This window comes from Siniperca chuatsi, linkage group LG14, assembly GCF_020085105.1.
Source record: "Siniperca chuatsi isolate FFG_IHB_CAS linkage group LG14, ASM2008510v1, whole genome shotgun sequence".
NCBI lineage: Eukaryota > Metazoa > Chordata > Actinopteri > Centrarchiformes > Sinipercidae > Siniperca > Siniperca chuatsi.
The window spans coordinates 1,079,135-1,096,745 of record NC_058055.1 but is presented as its reverse complement, the minus strand read 5'-3'; the positions used below and the strand labels follow the sequence as shown (position 1 = coordinate 1,096,745).

At 39.0% G+C, this 17,611-nt stretch overlaps 1 protein-coding gene across 4 annotated transcripts in view; it reads right to left on the bottom strand.

Moving 5' to 3' along the window:
- The window catches only part of LOC122888522 (CXADR-like membrane protein), an 84,684-nt gene that overhangs the window by 22,467 nt on the left and 44,606 nt on the right, over positions 1 to 17,611 (bottom strand). The window contains exon 1 of one of the 4 annotated variants that reach the window (XM_044223091.1): positions 10,001 to 10,025. The exons of the other annotated variants lie outside the window; for them this stretch is intronic. The gene's annotated coding sequence lies outside the window, so the exon portion shown is untranslated. Of the gene's footprint in view, positions 1 to 10,000; positions 10,026 to 17,611 lie in introns of those variants that run through there. 4 annotated transcript variants of the gene reach the window in all.

Below are 17,611 nucleotides of genomic sequence, written 5' to 3'. Positions count from 1 at the left end.
GTTTGGGGAGATACACCTGATACACCCGTGATGATGAGCGTGTTAGGATCATGGACAGCATGGGGAGTGGGAGAGAGAGAGGGAGAGAGAGAGAGGCGGATAACTGGGCTAATACGCATCTTAATAATAGCCTAACGATTAATAAAAAGAGAAAAAAAAATCTCACCACTTAGTGAGAAATTTGGGCCTGCTTTCGGTAGCTAACACTGCACAGTTCAGTAACGCATCGCAGCTCGGTGGTTAATAATTACTGATCTAATCTGGCCAAATCCACATAATAATTACACATAGGCACACAAAACAAAACAGGAAAGGTGTTTCATGCTTAAGGGTTAGGGTTACACGCATTTTCTCATGCCTCCCATTTGTGCTGTAGCTGCACAAATATTATTGTGCTTTGAGTTTAATCTGGACTCTGCATCGCTGAGACTCTTGCCTGAGGATCTCAGGCAGCTTCCTAGTTTATACAAGGATAAAAGATTGCTGATTTAGCCAGCTGCACTAAGCCTACTACTACACTATATATAGTATAATGACTTAAACTAAGAACAAAGGCAAATTATACAATCTAAGTAAAATATCTCTTCATGTAGCACAGCTGTTGAATGTTTATGCAGCTCAACAACATATGTTCCTGGGCCTTTTAAAGCTGCATTAGACAAGACTTTATCTCAAATTTAAAATTAAATGTTTAATTATGATATGGACACTAGGGAGAGATTCTTCTCTCTGTCTGAGTGTAGTGAGTGAATGATCTGTCCAGAGTTAGATTCGTAAGCTACCATGAAGAAGCATGAAGAAGAGGGCATTTCCTTTGCAGACATCACTTAAACAATTAGAGGGTAATGGAATATCTTGAAACTGATTCCTGCATAAACAGACACAGCAAAAGTCGACAGTGGACGCAATTCTTGCCCGCCTGGTCTGTGGGCATAGCATAGAGTAACAGTGTATATAGCTAAGCAAAGGACTGTTTAATTTGTGTACATGTGAGTTACTGATGTGTTTTCATTGAGGTTTTATTGTTGTGATCTTCTCCGTGGTTAATGTGAGGTTATTAACTGTAGTTCTCAGGCACCGCTAAATTGATGTTAGTTTATGTTATGTTCCACACAGACAGAGTATTTGCATGCTAACTAACTCCTTTTAACTTGGCACCGTTACCCAAAACAGATCATACACCCTCGGATGATGTCCTTGGACTGCATTTGACATCAGACGGTGTTGTGGGCAAAACTAAGCGGGGAGCTTAAAACGACAATAGACAGACACATCTCATCCCCGGCACAAATCAAGGTTGTGATGACAGATTTCATTGCGAGGTTAAAAGAGAACTTTGCTGGTCGAGTCGATGGACTTGCTCTGCCCACAGAGGTGATGGCCTTTGCCGTTCACTGTTGCAACAGAGGGGGTCTTATCCGCCAGAGCATAGGAAGTGGTCCCTTCCATCGACGAGGGGAAATTCATATTCGAACTTGTCGACATGCAGTCATTCATAACCATGGCACAGGAGCGCCGCAATAACGGGCCTGCAAAGTTTTGGAAAGTTTTACACCAGCAAGTAGCAGTCATAGTGCTCAGTATGTTTTGATCAACATACACGTGTGAGTCAAGCTTTTCACACTCACTACACTCACTCACTAAAAAGCAGCTCTAGTTGCACCCTGATTCACAGTACTCTTCACCAATGCACTGACATTTTATGAGCCAAAAATCACTGCTCTCGTTCAGAACAAAAAAATGTCACTAAGAAAGTCAGCAGTGTAGCTTACATATCAACAAAATGTGAGATGTGTAATAAAATTATACCAAATTATACCTTAAAATGGAAGTATTCATGCATGTGTGTTAATTGCTGTTAGCACTTGTTATGCGAGTTTGTTCACTGTTAAGTCTGATAGCTTTGATAGTTATTTTTTATTCTGTTACATGCACTTTGTGATGTGCATGGTTCAGATGTGACCAAAACATTTATTTTTTATTTCAATATTCTTTATTGCTATTTTTTTTAATTGAAAAGTGCGGCAAATCTTACTGCTACTGGTTCTGTTTTTATGCACTTTGAAATGTGCCTTGTCAGATGTGACCAAAATGTTTTTTATTTCAAGTGAAAAAAATTATAATGCTGAACCTCAAGTTCTGTTAAATTACAGCTATTTTGTTTTTATGCAGTTTTTGATGTGCCTGTGTCAGATGTGACCAAATTTAAAAGAGAAACAATCAATACAAAATGTTTTTTTCATTACATTCATTTGTGTTGGATTAAAATTTGTCATTACTGCTGCTTCACTGGCCACTGAAAATGTGTGGCTAAATTGCTTAGTTTTAACATCTGGCCCAATTAAATTTGTAATTGAATGGCCCTGGTTTAGTGTATTATATGAGACTCAGTCAATTAACTGGCTATAATTTATCTTCTTTAAGAAAAGCTGTGCCTCAGAGGGCTTTATTCATTAGAGGTTTTATTTATGATTATCCTTGATAATCTTGATAGCCAAATCTAATTGATTTAGGAACTACAAGTAATCCTGCATTCTGGAAGCGCAGTGTTCTAGTAGGGTAAAAGAGTACTATGAGCTCTTTAAGATATGATGGTGCCTGATTTCCTAATCTGATGGAGGGTGCTGTGGAGGGTGGAGTGTACAGCTGGACAGCGAACAGCTTAATTCAAAACAGAAGCCAAATGTTTTTTATTTTTTACAGTCTATAAAAACATCTGATTATTTTGATTTAAGTAACACAGTCTGCTCAGATTGTATTCATACATTTGTAGCAGGAGCTCCTGGGAAAATACACACACATGCACGCTCATTCAAATCTTGAGTGATTAGTCCATCAGAACAGCTAAGGTGATTTGATCAGAGGGAGCTGTGTATATCTAATAAAAATTCCTCAAGCAATGTCACTTGAGTCAGCGATGGTTGGGGCTGAAGACTACAAGTTTGAATTGTGGGTTCATTGTGGGTAATGTAGGCTCCAGGTTTTGACAAGGAAGAAAAATGTGTGGAATAAAAAAATGTCTTTGTTGTGACAACTTGACATTAAGCAAGACAAAAATGTCTCTGTTGTGAAAACTTGACATTAATGAAATAAAACATAACCTGAAAAAATTCCCTTGACCTCAAGTAAAGTGGAACCATTTGTACTTGTCATAAAGATGTCAGTAAGTTTTATTACACTGTCAAATTGTTTTTAACAGTGTCATGAATAATTCGCTCCACCTCAAGTAAGGTGGAACCATTTGAGCTTGTCATAAAGATGTCAGTAATGTTGGGATTCAGGTAGGGCAGGTTTGATTATTAGTAAAAATATCAAAGATATTTATGAATATTAATACAATGATTAATATTATAAAAAATATTAATATGGATTAATAATTACGGGCACCACCCTGGAATCAGGGACCAATAACCAAACGTGAAAAACAGTCTCAAAAGTGATATTTAAGGTATTATCTTACATTAAAAGCAGGACAGTGAAGGGTGAGATCCGAGCACTGACTGTCACAACCAGTTGTTATCACAAGACGTACACACAATAACCACAATAGCGTTTATTTAACCTTAGCCCTGATTCACAAGCAATAACTTCAGTCAACTACCGTTTAGTCTAAACACAATAAGCATACAACAATCAGTAAGCATATAAGATGTGTGTTTGTGTGTGTGTTTGTGTGTGGGACAAGAGAGTGGGGGGGTGCGCGGAAGATGGCGGGCGTGACCACATGGGTCTTTGTCACACACAGAGCCAAAATGGTGGGCAGACCCGCGAAACTGAAACAAAGGGACAGAGCCGAAAGGGAGGACAAGCTCTAATTGTCCTCAAGATAGCGGGCAGCTTAGCTAGCTATGCTCTCATGCTATCGGATTCATTTGAGATGTGTGTGTAAATGTATGTGTAGAGGTGTGTGGGTTAGTTGAGAGGAAAGAGAAAGTAAAGGACAAAGAGTAAAGCACAAGAAACCTCAAATGCCGTGGCAAAGCACAATAGCTGTCCTCATCCCCGAGGACAGTGTGTTTCCCACCAGTTTTGATTGTCCACCCCTCCCTGATTAGTTTCACCTGTGATGTGTTTCACTGTCTTCTGCACCCTTTTTACATCCATTTACTTGTATTAGATGCAGGTGGGATCAGGAGGAAGCTAGTGTTCCGTGTGTGTATTGCATGGCTGGGACGGCTCCCATGAGGAAAGAGAATACAAAAAAGCCTAGCTAATTTCATACTCTATAGCTTTGTTTAAAGTAATATTAAAATGCATAAAAAGTTAAAACTTACTAATTTTCTCATTTCACATATTTGAGAATTTATTATGCTTGCTAACTCTGAATTAGCATGAGGCTGGTAGGCTTCTACTGACCAGCTGTCACTATCTCAAAGGTGTAGCTGGACTTTGGGTTGAGTGATGTGCAACAAATGAAGGTCAGTTGCTTTCTTTATGCTATGTAGTAAGTTGAAGTACAGGCTATTTTTGGCAGCCTTCCTAAGAATAATTCTTGTTTATTACCACTTAAGTCTTGTTTTTGTAGTTTTGGTCATCATCTCTATCAATTATGATAACACTGTACTCTCCAAAGTAATTTCATGGCCGCATCGATATGAGATAAATTACTTGATTTTCAGGTCAAACTAAAAATGACCACACGCCTATTAGTAATAATCCCTCATTACACAAGAAAGCTATGTATGTGCACAACTACTGTAAGAATAGTAGAACCAGGAATTAAGTCTGTAAACTGGGATGGATGTTTACAACAGACAGTTTGGGTAATCATTTTAACTTTGTGACCAGCTGCTTTAAGGATGCAGCACTGCTGGTTCCATAGAATTGACCCTCTCCAATCAATATGTGTAATATATTTTTGAACTGCCAAGTCCTTTTTGCTGCAATTTGCAACTTTTATGCCCATTAGGTGGGAAATGGTGCTGACTGTGTGTATGTGAAAGTGTGTGTGCTGCCCCGACACACACTGTACCCTATACAACCCTATAGTGGACAGCGGCTTCAGGGGAGACTTGCTCCCTGGAGCTTGCTGACTTTTTATGTGTCACACTCCATGTAGTACAATGCTGCTACAGGCAGGGACATCCTCTGCTTTACTGTCAGAGTTAGATTTCAGGTGTTGCAAAATAAGGATATCCTTTATGGCATGCACTTTGATTCAGTTTAAGATCTAGAATGCACTGCATGCTGAGAATAGGGATGTAGTTGAGGGCGAACTTGCCTAAACTTTGTTTCTTAACCTTTTATATTTATATGATTTCAAGTTTCACTACCTTTGTTTGTTAACATACACTGATTTACAATTTTATTTGATTCACCTGTACAATTTAATGTAATCCAAAACAACCAACACCAAACAACACTCCCGTTTTGAAACGTATAATATTTGGTTTTAATTGATGCTGTGTCAGAGAGAAGTTAACTAAACCTGTCATATTTGAGGCTCTAGTAACTGATATTGTCCCTGAGTCTGGTCAGACTTCATATCTGACATTTACAGCAGGAACTCTTGGAATCACAGGCAGACATCCTCATCAGCCACATATAACAGAAAATTGTGAGTGTTAAAGTCCATCACAACAACTGAGGTAATATGAGGTGTCTTGGGCTCTGTATTCATGACAACATGGGTTCAAATACAGCTGAGACCAGTGCTCACATGTTGTTTAGTTAGGCCTCTAAAATACTTTGTGAGGCAAAGGGAAAGATTGCAGTTTTGGAAAAATATTTTAAATGGTCAATGGGTTTCATTCTAAAAATCAACGTTGACTATTTCAATATTCAACCAAAACCACGATCTTACCCTGACCTTACCTTTTGAGTTACCTAAATATAATCATTAAAACGTGAATCATGCTTTAGTTGCCAGGAGGTGTTTGTTGGGAAAACAAATTAAGTACTTTACGTTAGCAATGAACAGTTTGCAGATGTGCTCAATATAAATGTTTCCTTGTTGTATTAATATAAAAGATCATCTGGGTGGTATTGTGTTTCCTACAAAATGTATTTGCTGATGCAAATTATATATATATATATATATATATATATATATATATATATATGAATATAACTTTAAGGAGACACAATTATTGATACCTTCACTAACATATTTGATGTTATAATGACTCACAGTCAGACAAGACTCCCTCTTGGCCTTTAAATAAAACTAAACTTGTCACATACAGACATACATGACAAAATGTCAGTTCCTAACTAAGTCCATGTGCTGGTGGTGAGTGGTGCACATTTGCTTCTGTCTTTAAACTGTGAAATACTTGAATTTTATGCAATTATTATTTAATTTGCAGACCCAGATATATTATTTAAAATCATGTTTTTGTCAAAGCACTTCTCTTACTTCTGTGTGTTGTAATGTTCTCCCGTAGTTCTGTGCTTTCTTGTTTCTCTCCTCTCTCCTTCTGTTGCTTTCAGCAGGTATTTCTGCTTTCGGAGCTGCAGAGTCTGGATCTGTGATTGTGGGCCCCCTGCTGCCCCCGTGTTCCTCCTCGGCAACTGCTACTACAGTTGTTGTTATTGGCTCTGTTAGTGATGCTGACATTATTCTTCCTATAGCTGTCATTCCTATTATTACTAATTTACTAATATTAACACTACAATTACTATTCTACTATATAAAAAAAAATCTACGTGGTCTTTGCATAATTAATTTGCATTAATATTATAAAGAGTACAGTCTAGACCTGCTCTATAGGAAAAGCGCAATGAGATAACTTCTGTTATGAATTTGCGCTATATAAATAAAATTGAATTGAATTGAATTGTAATGCAGAACCCAGTTAAACCTCCTTTCAATCATCTCCTTAGCTGATCTAAAATGCTACATTCATTTAGGTCTGGTGCAACAGCTTGACACAGAGACATTCTTTAACGACTTGCAGAGAGGCTGTAAAACAGACCAAAACACTGCAGACAGCATGGTGTAAAAATATGAGTAATTGCGAGCAGAAGTTGGCTGGATGGCACCCCAACCAATCATGAACTAGACCATACATGGCTGTAAAACAGACTGGAGGCCAACTTAATTAGAGCAACATGGAACTGAAGGAATTCAGAGGAAAACTTTGTTGTGTTATTTCTTACTCAGAAAAAGAAACAATTCTGGCTTGTTGAAAGGCTCTAACTCCTAACTACACCCATACTTTCTGTTTCCTGATCCAACCACACACAGAAGACTTCCTTTTGAATTTAAGAATCAGTGTCATGTAGTTACATTAAACTGAAAACATATCGGTTTATGTGTTTAGTAAATTCAAGAATTCAGTTTTCAGTCCACACACACATTCACACACACTCACACACACACCAACACGTTCCTTCTGGCCTCTTTATCTTAGCAGATGGATTAAAGCCCCAGTGGTCTGGACCTTGTCCTCGTGACACAGTAATCATCCTGGGTCCCTGGTAGATCAATTGCTCCAGTGCTACATGCTATGACTTTACCATAAACTGTGCTGAGTGATAATGGGTGAGTATAGCATTATATTAAAAAGTGTGACAATGAATCAGCTTTAAAGATCAAGGTATCTGAGGGGGTAGAGTTACTTACCAAACACATACTGTATGCATTTTATCATGATACATGTTACATAAAATGTTAACATGCCAGTGTTAGCAGCCAAATGTCGTGTCCATGTCATATAGAAGTTGCTGTAGTTTATTTCTAAATACCATTCACATCATCATCCTAATGCTGCTGGGAATCTTATATTTTTCTTAGAGCTCCAATATTGGTGCTAAATAGTATGCTGGTCTCTGAAAAGCAAACAAACATACTCCTCAGCTAAAGTCTCTGATTCCAGGTAACTGCACCCTATTTAAATAGAACCTGTGGAGCTTTTGACCACTAGTAGCACTATGGAGCAACATTTTGGATGTATCCCTAACTGTGCTATTGGTGGTGTGATAAGCATTCCTGCTGATAGTCAATGGTGGAATCAGCATCATTTAAAACTGTTGCCCCACTATTGGTAAATATTTATGAATAGCAAATTTGTTTCTCTATTTTTCATCAATCTAAAACTTCTATTTTGTAGTGTGTAATGTGCAGCCTTACGAGGCCACCAGCAAGGCTACAGAATTGTAGTCTTGCTTAAAATGACAGAGCCCAGTTAATAAGGAAACAATCATCCTAAACCTGGTAGATTCCCTTTTTTTTCATTGTCACACCCTGACGCCTGCTCTGTAGATATTACTGGCATACAGGCAACACTAACATTTGAAAACCCTATGCTTGCACACATAACACATACTGTAAGTTGGCACACAGGAAGACTTCCCACCATGTGAACATACACCAAAATACACATCCCCTGGCAAATGACCTCCTTCCTATTCCACAACCCACTTGAACACACACGCACACATTAACATACAGAATGGCTGATCACTGTTCCTGTCCTACATTCACACAGGTCTGACAGCAGGAGGCATGAGAGGTGGAGTGATTGGAACCAGATACATTGTCAGACTAAGGCTACATCCACACTACTATATTTTCATTTAAAAATGGTGTTCTCCATCCAGACGACCATTTCAGCACCATTTCAGAAATTATCTCTGTCCATACTAACACACCTGAAAACACATATCACATGACCATTCATGTACACTGGGCATGCACGTGCCAGTGTAAACAGGAAGCAGGACTGTGGAGGTGGGTATGGGTAGCTGTCAGCTGCAGAGGGAGAGGTGGTGGAGTGGCTCAGGTGAGCAGCATCAGGGAGAGGTAATTGTCACAGCTGAACCCGGTTAACTAATTATGCTCTCCCTAAATACAGTAGCATGCTGGACACAAGGAGGGAGTCGGAGGAATGGCAGATGCTGACGGAAAGACTGTGTGTGGAGAAAAATAAATAAATAAAGAATATAAACTGGAAACGTGGTCTCAGTGTGTGTCTCAGGGCCAAGGAAACTCACAGTAGCACGATTCCGCTACAAGGACTAAAATAATGAGGCAGAAAAATGTGATTACCCTTCTCAAAATCCTCCCACATAATGTTTTTATTAAAACATTATCAGTAGCATTTTGTTTTTGTCATTCTTTTCCATCATTGTATTTTCAGTCCTTTTGTGTCTTTCTAAATAAAGAAAATATAACATCCATTCTGTCAATGTATAAACTCAAATACTCCACAATATCATAGCACATACTCTGAGTTCATTTGCCAATCATGCTTATACCCTACATAACTGATGCATCAAAACGAATCCATTACTGACAATAACTTCCATGAAACAATACTTAAGTACTAAAGAATGTTTACCGTTTCTGTTGATGTAGTCTGTGGATTAGCATTGTGGCATATCTTTACTGTGTGTTTGGTAGAAGTTGACGAGAAGATCCTTCACTTCAGGCTCTGTACTCTGTTTTGATGTTTTGATGCTCCTACCACATCTGGACATTCAAAGGTTTTCTTGCCATTCCCCAGGAACCACAATGTCATTAATATAATGGTCCCACCTGGCACTGGTTCTACCCAAAACCGGTCATGTAGGGCTGATAACCCAGCTGGATTTGGGAATTGTCACAAATCGCTCAAATAATAGCTTGCCTCCTGTGCATGTAGGCAGTAGTAGCATTATAAAATTCAGCATTTAACTGCACAATAGCTGCTAGTATAGACAACAGGGTCAGCAATGCCTGTAATTCATTATCCATGTTTAATTAGCCATGCTTTGTGTTTTCGTCTGGAAAAGGGTTACGTGATAGGGGCATGATGAATCAGGGAATCACCGTTGTGACCGATAAGACCTAATCACGCGAATGCGGGTGGCCACATCATCATTTCCAAACCCAGAAGTTTTAAAACGAAAATGGGGCCAGCAGCGTTTCTAAATTTCTCCGTTTTAGGGGCACAAAAATGCTGCAGTAGTGTGGACATGTAAACTTAGTAAAACTTTTAAAACAAAAACATAGTAGTGTGGATGTAGCCTAAAGCTTCCCAACACAACACAATCATCTCCTTCTCTCCTCACTTACCTTACTTCCCCACACCTCTTTTCACATCACACCTCGCAAGCCCTACAGCAGATTAAAACAATGTGGGTGATGCCATGCCAAAACCTTATCATCAAATAGACTATGTGTGTGAGAGACAGAAAGATGAAAGACATGGGCTGACAGTTTGTGTGTACGTGCATGAGCACCAATGTGTTAAAACCTATACATGTGCAAAAAAAGGTGAAAGTTCTAATATCCAATTTAGTTATGGCAAGTATCTTTCCATAGCACTTAAGAGGAGAGGAACGAGTACAGCGCCAAAACACATGGATGAAAATGAAGAGGCCATTTGAGGTGAGATCAGCACATGGGATGAGATAAAGTCAAACACAATGGAATTCATATTTGAAATTTCAATCTTGTGTGATGACAGGTAATCATAACTCAGCTTCACGTAAATCCATGTCTCTTTGGTTCAGAAAAACTTGTTTGATTTTAACTGTGCCGTGTCAACTTTAATAAATAAAATCTTGGATGAAACCAAATGAAACAAACTAAAGATGCAGAATATTAGCAAATGCAAAAGAGAAGAAAACAAGACTAGACTACTCGATAGCAATGTTCAAACTGCTCTACTTATGAACAATGTAGGTAGACTGTGAACCTTAAATGAATTAGAGGGTGGGGACGAGTAAGGACTTGAAATAAGGAGATCAGTGGGTGGGTAAAGAGGGAGGGGAGTACAAAACAAACCAGAGCAGCCCCTGAAACAGAATCCCATCAGTGGCAATCCATCAGACTGATGGGGAGAGAGAAGAGAAAGGAGGCGTGGGCACACAATCAGCCACACAACTGCTGTGAAAACACTGTTTCCCTTAATGTATTACATGTGAACGACATTTCACATGTTTACCACATGTCAAACAGCATTTCACATTATATTTCACACAGGTGAAAACATCGATTTCACATGTGCTTCTTTTGTAAGGGACAAAAATTTCTGGCAATTTGTGGTACTGCAAATTCACATATAGGCACATGTGGTGGTTGGACATTTTGCATGTGAAATATTTCACATGCCAAGCGCTTGTGCAAAACGTTCAAGTTGTTCATTGATATTTTGGGGGGGAGAGGGAGGCATAATGCAAAGACCATGTAGATCTTTTTTTTATATATAGTAGAATATTAATTGTAGTGTTAATATCAATAAATTAGTAATAATAGGAATGACAGCTATAAGAAGAATAATGTCAGCATCAGTAACAGAGCCAATAACAACAACTGTAGTAGCAGATGTTGAGCAGGAACACGGGGGTAGCAGGTGGCCCACAACCACAGATCCAGTCACTGCAGCTCCAGAGGCAGAAATACCTGCTGAAAGCGACAAGGAGAGAGGAGAGAAATGAGAAAGCATAAAACTACGGGAGAGACTCACCCAAGCCAGCCCTAACTATAAGCTTTATCAAAGAGGAAAGTCTTTAGCCTACTCTTAAATGTGGAGATGGTGTCTGTCTCCTGAACCCAAACTGGGACCTGAGTCCACAGGAGAGGAGCTTGATAACTGAAGGCTCTGGCTCCCATTCTACTTTTGGAGACTCTAGGAACCACAAGTAACCCTGCATCCTGGGAGCGCAGTGTTCTAGTCGGATAATATGGTATTATGAGATCTTTAAGATACGATGGTGCCAGACCATTACGAGCTTTGTAGGTGAGGAGAAGGATTTTAAATTCAATTCTAAATTTTACAGTCAGCCAGTGCAGAGAAGCTAATATTGGAGAGATATGATCTCTTTTCCTAGTTTTTGTCAGTACACGTGCCGCAGCATTCTGGATCAACTGGAGAGTCTTAAGGGACTTATTCGGGCAGCCCGATAATAAGGAATTGCAATAGTCCAACCTAGAAGTAACAAATGCATGCACTAATTTTTCGGCATCATTTTGAGACAGGATGTGCCTGATTTTTGCAATATTAACGTAGGTGAAAAAAGGCAGTCCCTGAAGTTTGTTTCATGAGGGAGTTAAAGGCTAAATCCTGATCAAAGATAACTCAGAGATTCCTTACGGTGCTGCTGGAGGCCAGGGCAATGCCATCTAGAGTAACTATATCTTCAGATAATTTGTCTCGGAGGTGTTTGGGTATATTGTACAAGTACAATAACTTCAGTTTTGTCAGAGTTTAACATCAGAAAGTTGCAGGTCATCCAGGTCTTTATGTCCTTAAGGCATGCTTGAATTTTAGCCTACTGGTTAGTTTCATCTGGCTTGATCGATAGATATAATTGGGTATCATCTGCATAGCAATGAAAGTTTATGGAGTAATAATAATACTGCCTGGAGGAAGCATATATATGGTGAATAGAATCGGTCCGAGCACAGAACCATGTGGAACTCCGTGACTAACTTTGGCGTGCACGGAGGACTCACCATTAACATGTACAAACTATGATCGATCTGATAGATAGGATTTAAACCAGCTTTGTGTGGTTCTTTTAATGCCAATTACATGTTTCAGTCTCTGTAATAGGATGTGATGGTCAATGGTGTCAAACGCAGCACTAAGATCTAACAAGACAAGTACAGAAACAAGTCCATTGTCTGATGCAAATAAAAGGTCATTTGTAATTTTCACCAGTGCTGTCTCTGTGCTATGATGCACTCTAAACCCTGAATGAAAATCCTCAAATAAACTATTGTTATTTAGAAAGTCACACAACTGATTGGCGACTGCTTTCTCAAGGATCTTAGAAAGAAAGGGAAGGTTAGGACTTGATGAATTTTTTCTCTAATAGTTAAAATTTTAACATTAAAGAAGCTCATGAAGTCGTTGCTACTGAGAGCTATAGGAATACATGGTTCATTATCTGTCAGCCTGGCTACAGTGCTGAAAAGAAACCTGGGGTTGTTTTTATTTTCCTCTATTAATGATGAGTAGTAAGCTGCTCTGGCATTACGGAGGGCCTTCCTATGTTTTAAGACTATCTTGCCAGACTAAACGGGATTCTTCCAGGTTGTTGGAACGCTATTTCCTTTCAAATTTTCGCGACATTTCCTTTAATTTGCAGGTTTGGGGGTTATACTATGGAGCTAACCTTCTTTGTTTTATTATCTTCTTTTTTAGAGGAGCGACAGAATTGAGTGTCGTTCACAGTGAGCTTGCAGCGCTACTAGATGGTTAATTTGGGAGGGGCTGAAATTAATATAGGAGTCCTCTGTTATATTGCGACATAACATTGAATTAAATACAGATGGGATCGCTTCCTTGAATCTAGCCACAGCAATATCAGATAGACATCTAGAGTAAGAATTTTTGCCTAATGGTGTGTAGTCCAGTAATAGCAGTTATTAAATAATGGTCCGATAAAGAAGGATTCTTTCGAAAGACTGTTAAATGTTTAATTTCAATGACATATACCAGAACAAGGTCGAGGGTGTGGTTAAAACAGTGAGTGGCTTCATGTACACTGACAAAAGCCAATTGAATCACTAATAATGAAATAAATGCAGTACTAAGGCTATCATTTTCAACGTCCACATGAATATTGAAAACTCCTACCACTTTGTCTGTTTTAAGGACTAAACTTAATAAAAACTCTGAGAATTCAGATAAAAACTCAGAATAAGGACTAGGAGCTATAACAAATAGAATTGGCTGTTGTGATTTCCAGGTTGGGTGTGAAAGACTAAGAACAAGGCTTTCGAATGAGTTATAATTTAGTTTAGTCCACATTTAATTATCCTATTTTGTTGTGCTATTTCAGCATTTTTGTTTAGGTTGTTATGTATAACTCCTCTTCTGTTAACTTTAGATTGTATTAATTTAAGTGGTCGTGGGGCAGACACCGTCACTAAGGAGTTGTAGGTGGGTAACTGCTCTGGAAGCGCAGAGAAGCGTGTAGGACTGCAACGCTGCCTCCTGGTCGGAACTCTGAGTTGGTTTTGGTCCACTACTTTACGTTTGTATCACTCCTTCACACAGACTGAGGTGATGGATTGCATAGTGACCAGTTTTCACAAGGGAAAAACATTTAAACATTCATTGCAACTTCTACCTCCACTGCGGCACCATCATCTTCTTCTTTGTTGTCCATATAGCCATTCATTGTTGGATTGAGTTGGAAACAGTATATTTAGTAATATTTTGGTAAATCTTTAACACACTGAGCACAAGGATTGACAGTGGGTTTTCTCTATATGGATGTTTATTATTTTGTCCTCCCTGAACTCTGGTCACTATGCTCCAAGAACTAACTAAACTACAAACCTTTTACAGCTACCCATCAAGTCTACAGGAGATGAGTGTTTCATGAATAAAACATAGATTGGGGTGTCACATTAAGAACTTACATTAAGCACACAAGGCCTTTGACCTGTTGGTGTTTCTGTTTCAGTTTTCAGACCAGAAATATACTTTTGCCAAATTTTCTAATGTTCAACTGAACTTCAGTTTGCATTTTAAGATCCATTTATTTGAATTTCAATATGACTAAGCAGTTCTTAGGAACACACATGCAACCTCCCCGAAGTTCTAATAAAACCTGCAATAAATGACAAAGTCTTGAAAGGTTTATTTCTTGATCATTCCACATTTCCACTATTAAGGCATTGCCCTAACTCGAAGTAGGTGTGCATTATCTCCATTAAGCAATCTTCCATTTGAGTCATCTTCATTTCAACTGTTCTAATTTGTGACAGCAGTCTCTTCATGAACCTGATGCTAAATAGATCTGGACACACTTACTGTCCAGTAAATGTCAACGTTTAAGCGCCTACATAAAATAGCTATATCCACATTTGTAAACTGGCAGGAAATAAATGTTTTGTTGTACATGATAAAACTTGCTTCACTGGGAACAATGTTCTGATGTCACCAGAAAAGTCCTCTATTTGTTCTTAAAACTCTTATTAAAATGTGACAGGAAATAGTGGTGGGCACAGAGGAGGTTAAGGAAGGTGAGAAGAGAGGAGAGATTACAGAAAGCTGACAGCCTTGAAATGGCCTTTGATCATGATTGAGCTATACAGCATAAACCATTCACTCCTTTGTCTTGCTCACATACTGTACATACATAAGCTACTCACACAAATGGAAAATATTCAACTTAAAATATAAATCAAACTATTCAACAAAATCAGACCTTCATTTGCCTTTGCTGGAAAAACAGCCCAACAAACTAGGAGTGTTACGATTTCAATTCTACACTATGGTCACGGAGATGACGGAGAAACAACAGTTCTGGTAAATCCTCCTGCTTCCTCTAAGTCACCAGTGTGGCAACATTTGTCTGCCAACGAACGTGTCATTGACAGAAAAACTACAGTTTGTAGGCTATGCTACGCGTGGGTACCATGCGCCACCTCAGACAACAGGACAAACAGAAACTCTAATCCTGGTGGCTTTTTGCAGGTGAGGAAACTCAAGCTGTTGTGGTAAAGTACTCTTCTGCCATCTAGTGACTCTTGTTATTACATTTTAAATAAATTATTTAAATTTAGTGTGTTATATTAACATGATCAGGGCATAAATGATCTGTTGATCTTTACAAATCAAGACTCAGTAGTCCAACAATGGCATAGCCATTAGTGCTGAAAAAACAACAACATTTAAATCGAAAATTGAATCAAACCGTGACCTTAAAATCAAAAGTCAAATCTAATCATGGATTTGGAGAATCTCCAAATCACCTCTCTCTAGGACTTCACTGTGTTTCTGTGACTTCTGATTGAATTTAATTGATCTGTCCCTTCAGTAATTATGGGACCTGGCAGTAGAGCCAGCTGTAAGGTCTGTTTAGAATTCAGATGCTTTCAATGAGGACAGCCTTGACATTGCAGCACCACACTGACATCACCATCATCCCTGTAATCACTGCTGCTGTTTCCCCATCGGTGCAACAGACTTAGTCACAGCCTTGTCACTGTCTTGTCACGCAACCCAACAAGAATTTGTCCTTGGTCAGAGGTCACAAAGACAGCAGGGGAGAGATGTTTCCAATGACATGGTAGGCTGACATGATGAGCCTGCAATTAGGTTTGCTGATAATAATGGAGGGAGATTATAATTATTAATATTATAAAGAGTACGGTCTAGACCTGCTCAATAGGAAAAGCGCAATGAGATTACTTCTGTTATGAATTGGCACTATATAAATAAAATTGAATTGAATTGAATAGAATTATCCTTTTGAATGAGTGATTCTTTCTAAACGATTCCTAATCACTGGGTAAAGATGTCCACAGGTCCATAAGGAATTATGTTGTCTTCATGCTCTTTTTTTTAAATGTCCTCCACCTGTCTGGCTTAGGTTTAGGCAGAACATAGTAGTTTACAAAGCAGACTAAAGTCAGACTGAGTTTTTCTCTGAGTAAGCAGTTTACTGGCTTCTCTGTCTCTGGAGGCACAAGCAGTCATGTCTGCCAAGTATCATGGCCCCTAGATATTTACAGAAATATAAAACAGTAGTGCCTGCAGCATGTATGGGTGTATCTGTTGTGAAAGTCATCGAGTTATGTCAGTTCTAGGTGTTTTACAGTGAAAATACCACACACCCATGCATATCCTCTTCTCAGGCATGCCAGTATGGAAGGACAATTACAGCTTTGTAAAACCTGACTATGTCATGAATTCAGTTTTCACTACAAGACTTTAAACTGGAAAACATCCACTCAAAAATCTGTTGAGTCCAGTGTAGTACATATCAGTGTTCTTTGGATGATGATGTGACTAAACACATGTATGTAACCCTTTTGCCAACCAGCTCGTTATTAACAAGGAATAACTACAGTATATAGACTCCTTTAACTTCCAAATTTAACACTGGCAAAAGAGACATCCCGATGTATAAAACCTTTTGTCTAGGGTAAAAGTATGATTCTAGCTTCAAATTAAATGAGAGGATTCTCAGGTATAATAATTTATAATTAGTTAAAAACAGGTAGCTCTAAATGTAATTACCTTGTGGTTATTTTCCTTTTACAGTGTTGATTTTACAGTGTACAAATGCGAGACTCACACAGTGGATACGTTTTATGCTTTTATATTGAAAAGGTTCAGTTTTAAATCAAATATAGTCACTATAAGAAATTCCCCGACATAAATTATTTACCAGTCATTCCCACCACGAGTGCACTCGATTTTGAGTCAGCAAGCTTGCGTTTTGTTGGCGCGCGTTGGAGCTCAAATCCCTTTGTAATAGTGTTGAATAATCCTACCAGTCTGCAGTTCACCATTACGGCCAAAAACGGAAGGAAGTACATCGATGAGATGGGCACACGGAATCCGCTCTCCTGGCTGTCGTCCTCAACGCAGGCGAGTGCGGGGATCGTCCGTGATCACGCCGCCTCTCTCTCTCCCGACTGGTTCCGAGGTGAATTAGCAAAGTCACGGTGCTAGCAACTTTAGCTTAGCTCTTCCAGCTCATTCTTTAGAAAACTATTTAAACTCGCTCCAGGCTGCACGAGTCGTTGGCGAGTCCTCCGCAGTCCTCCGAAACAAGAGGAAGTTTTCCAAGTGTGCTGAAGCGCGGCTTTTTAAACACTTTTTCCTAGGTTGTGTGAGCTCCTGTAATGTGCGGCCACGGTCACTGCTGCTCCATCCTTCCCGCTTCTCTGGTGGTGTTTTTTCTCTCTTTTCTCTTTATAACGCTCTATTGT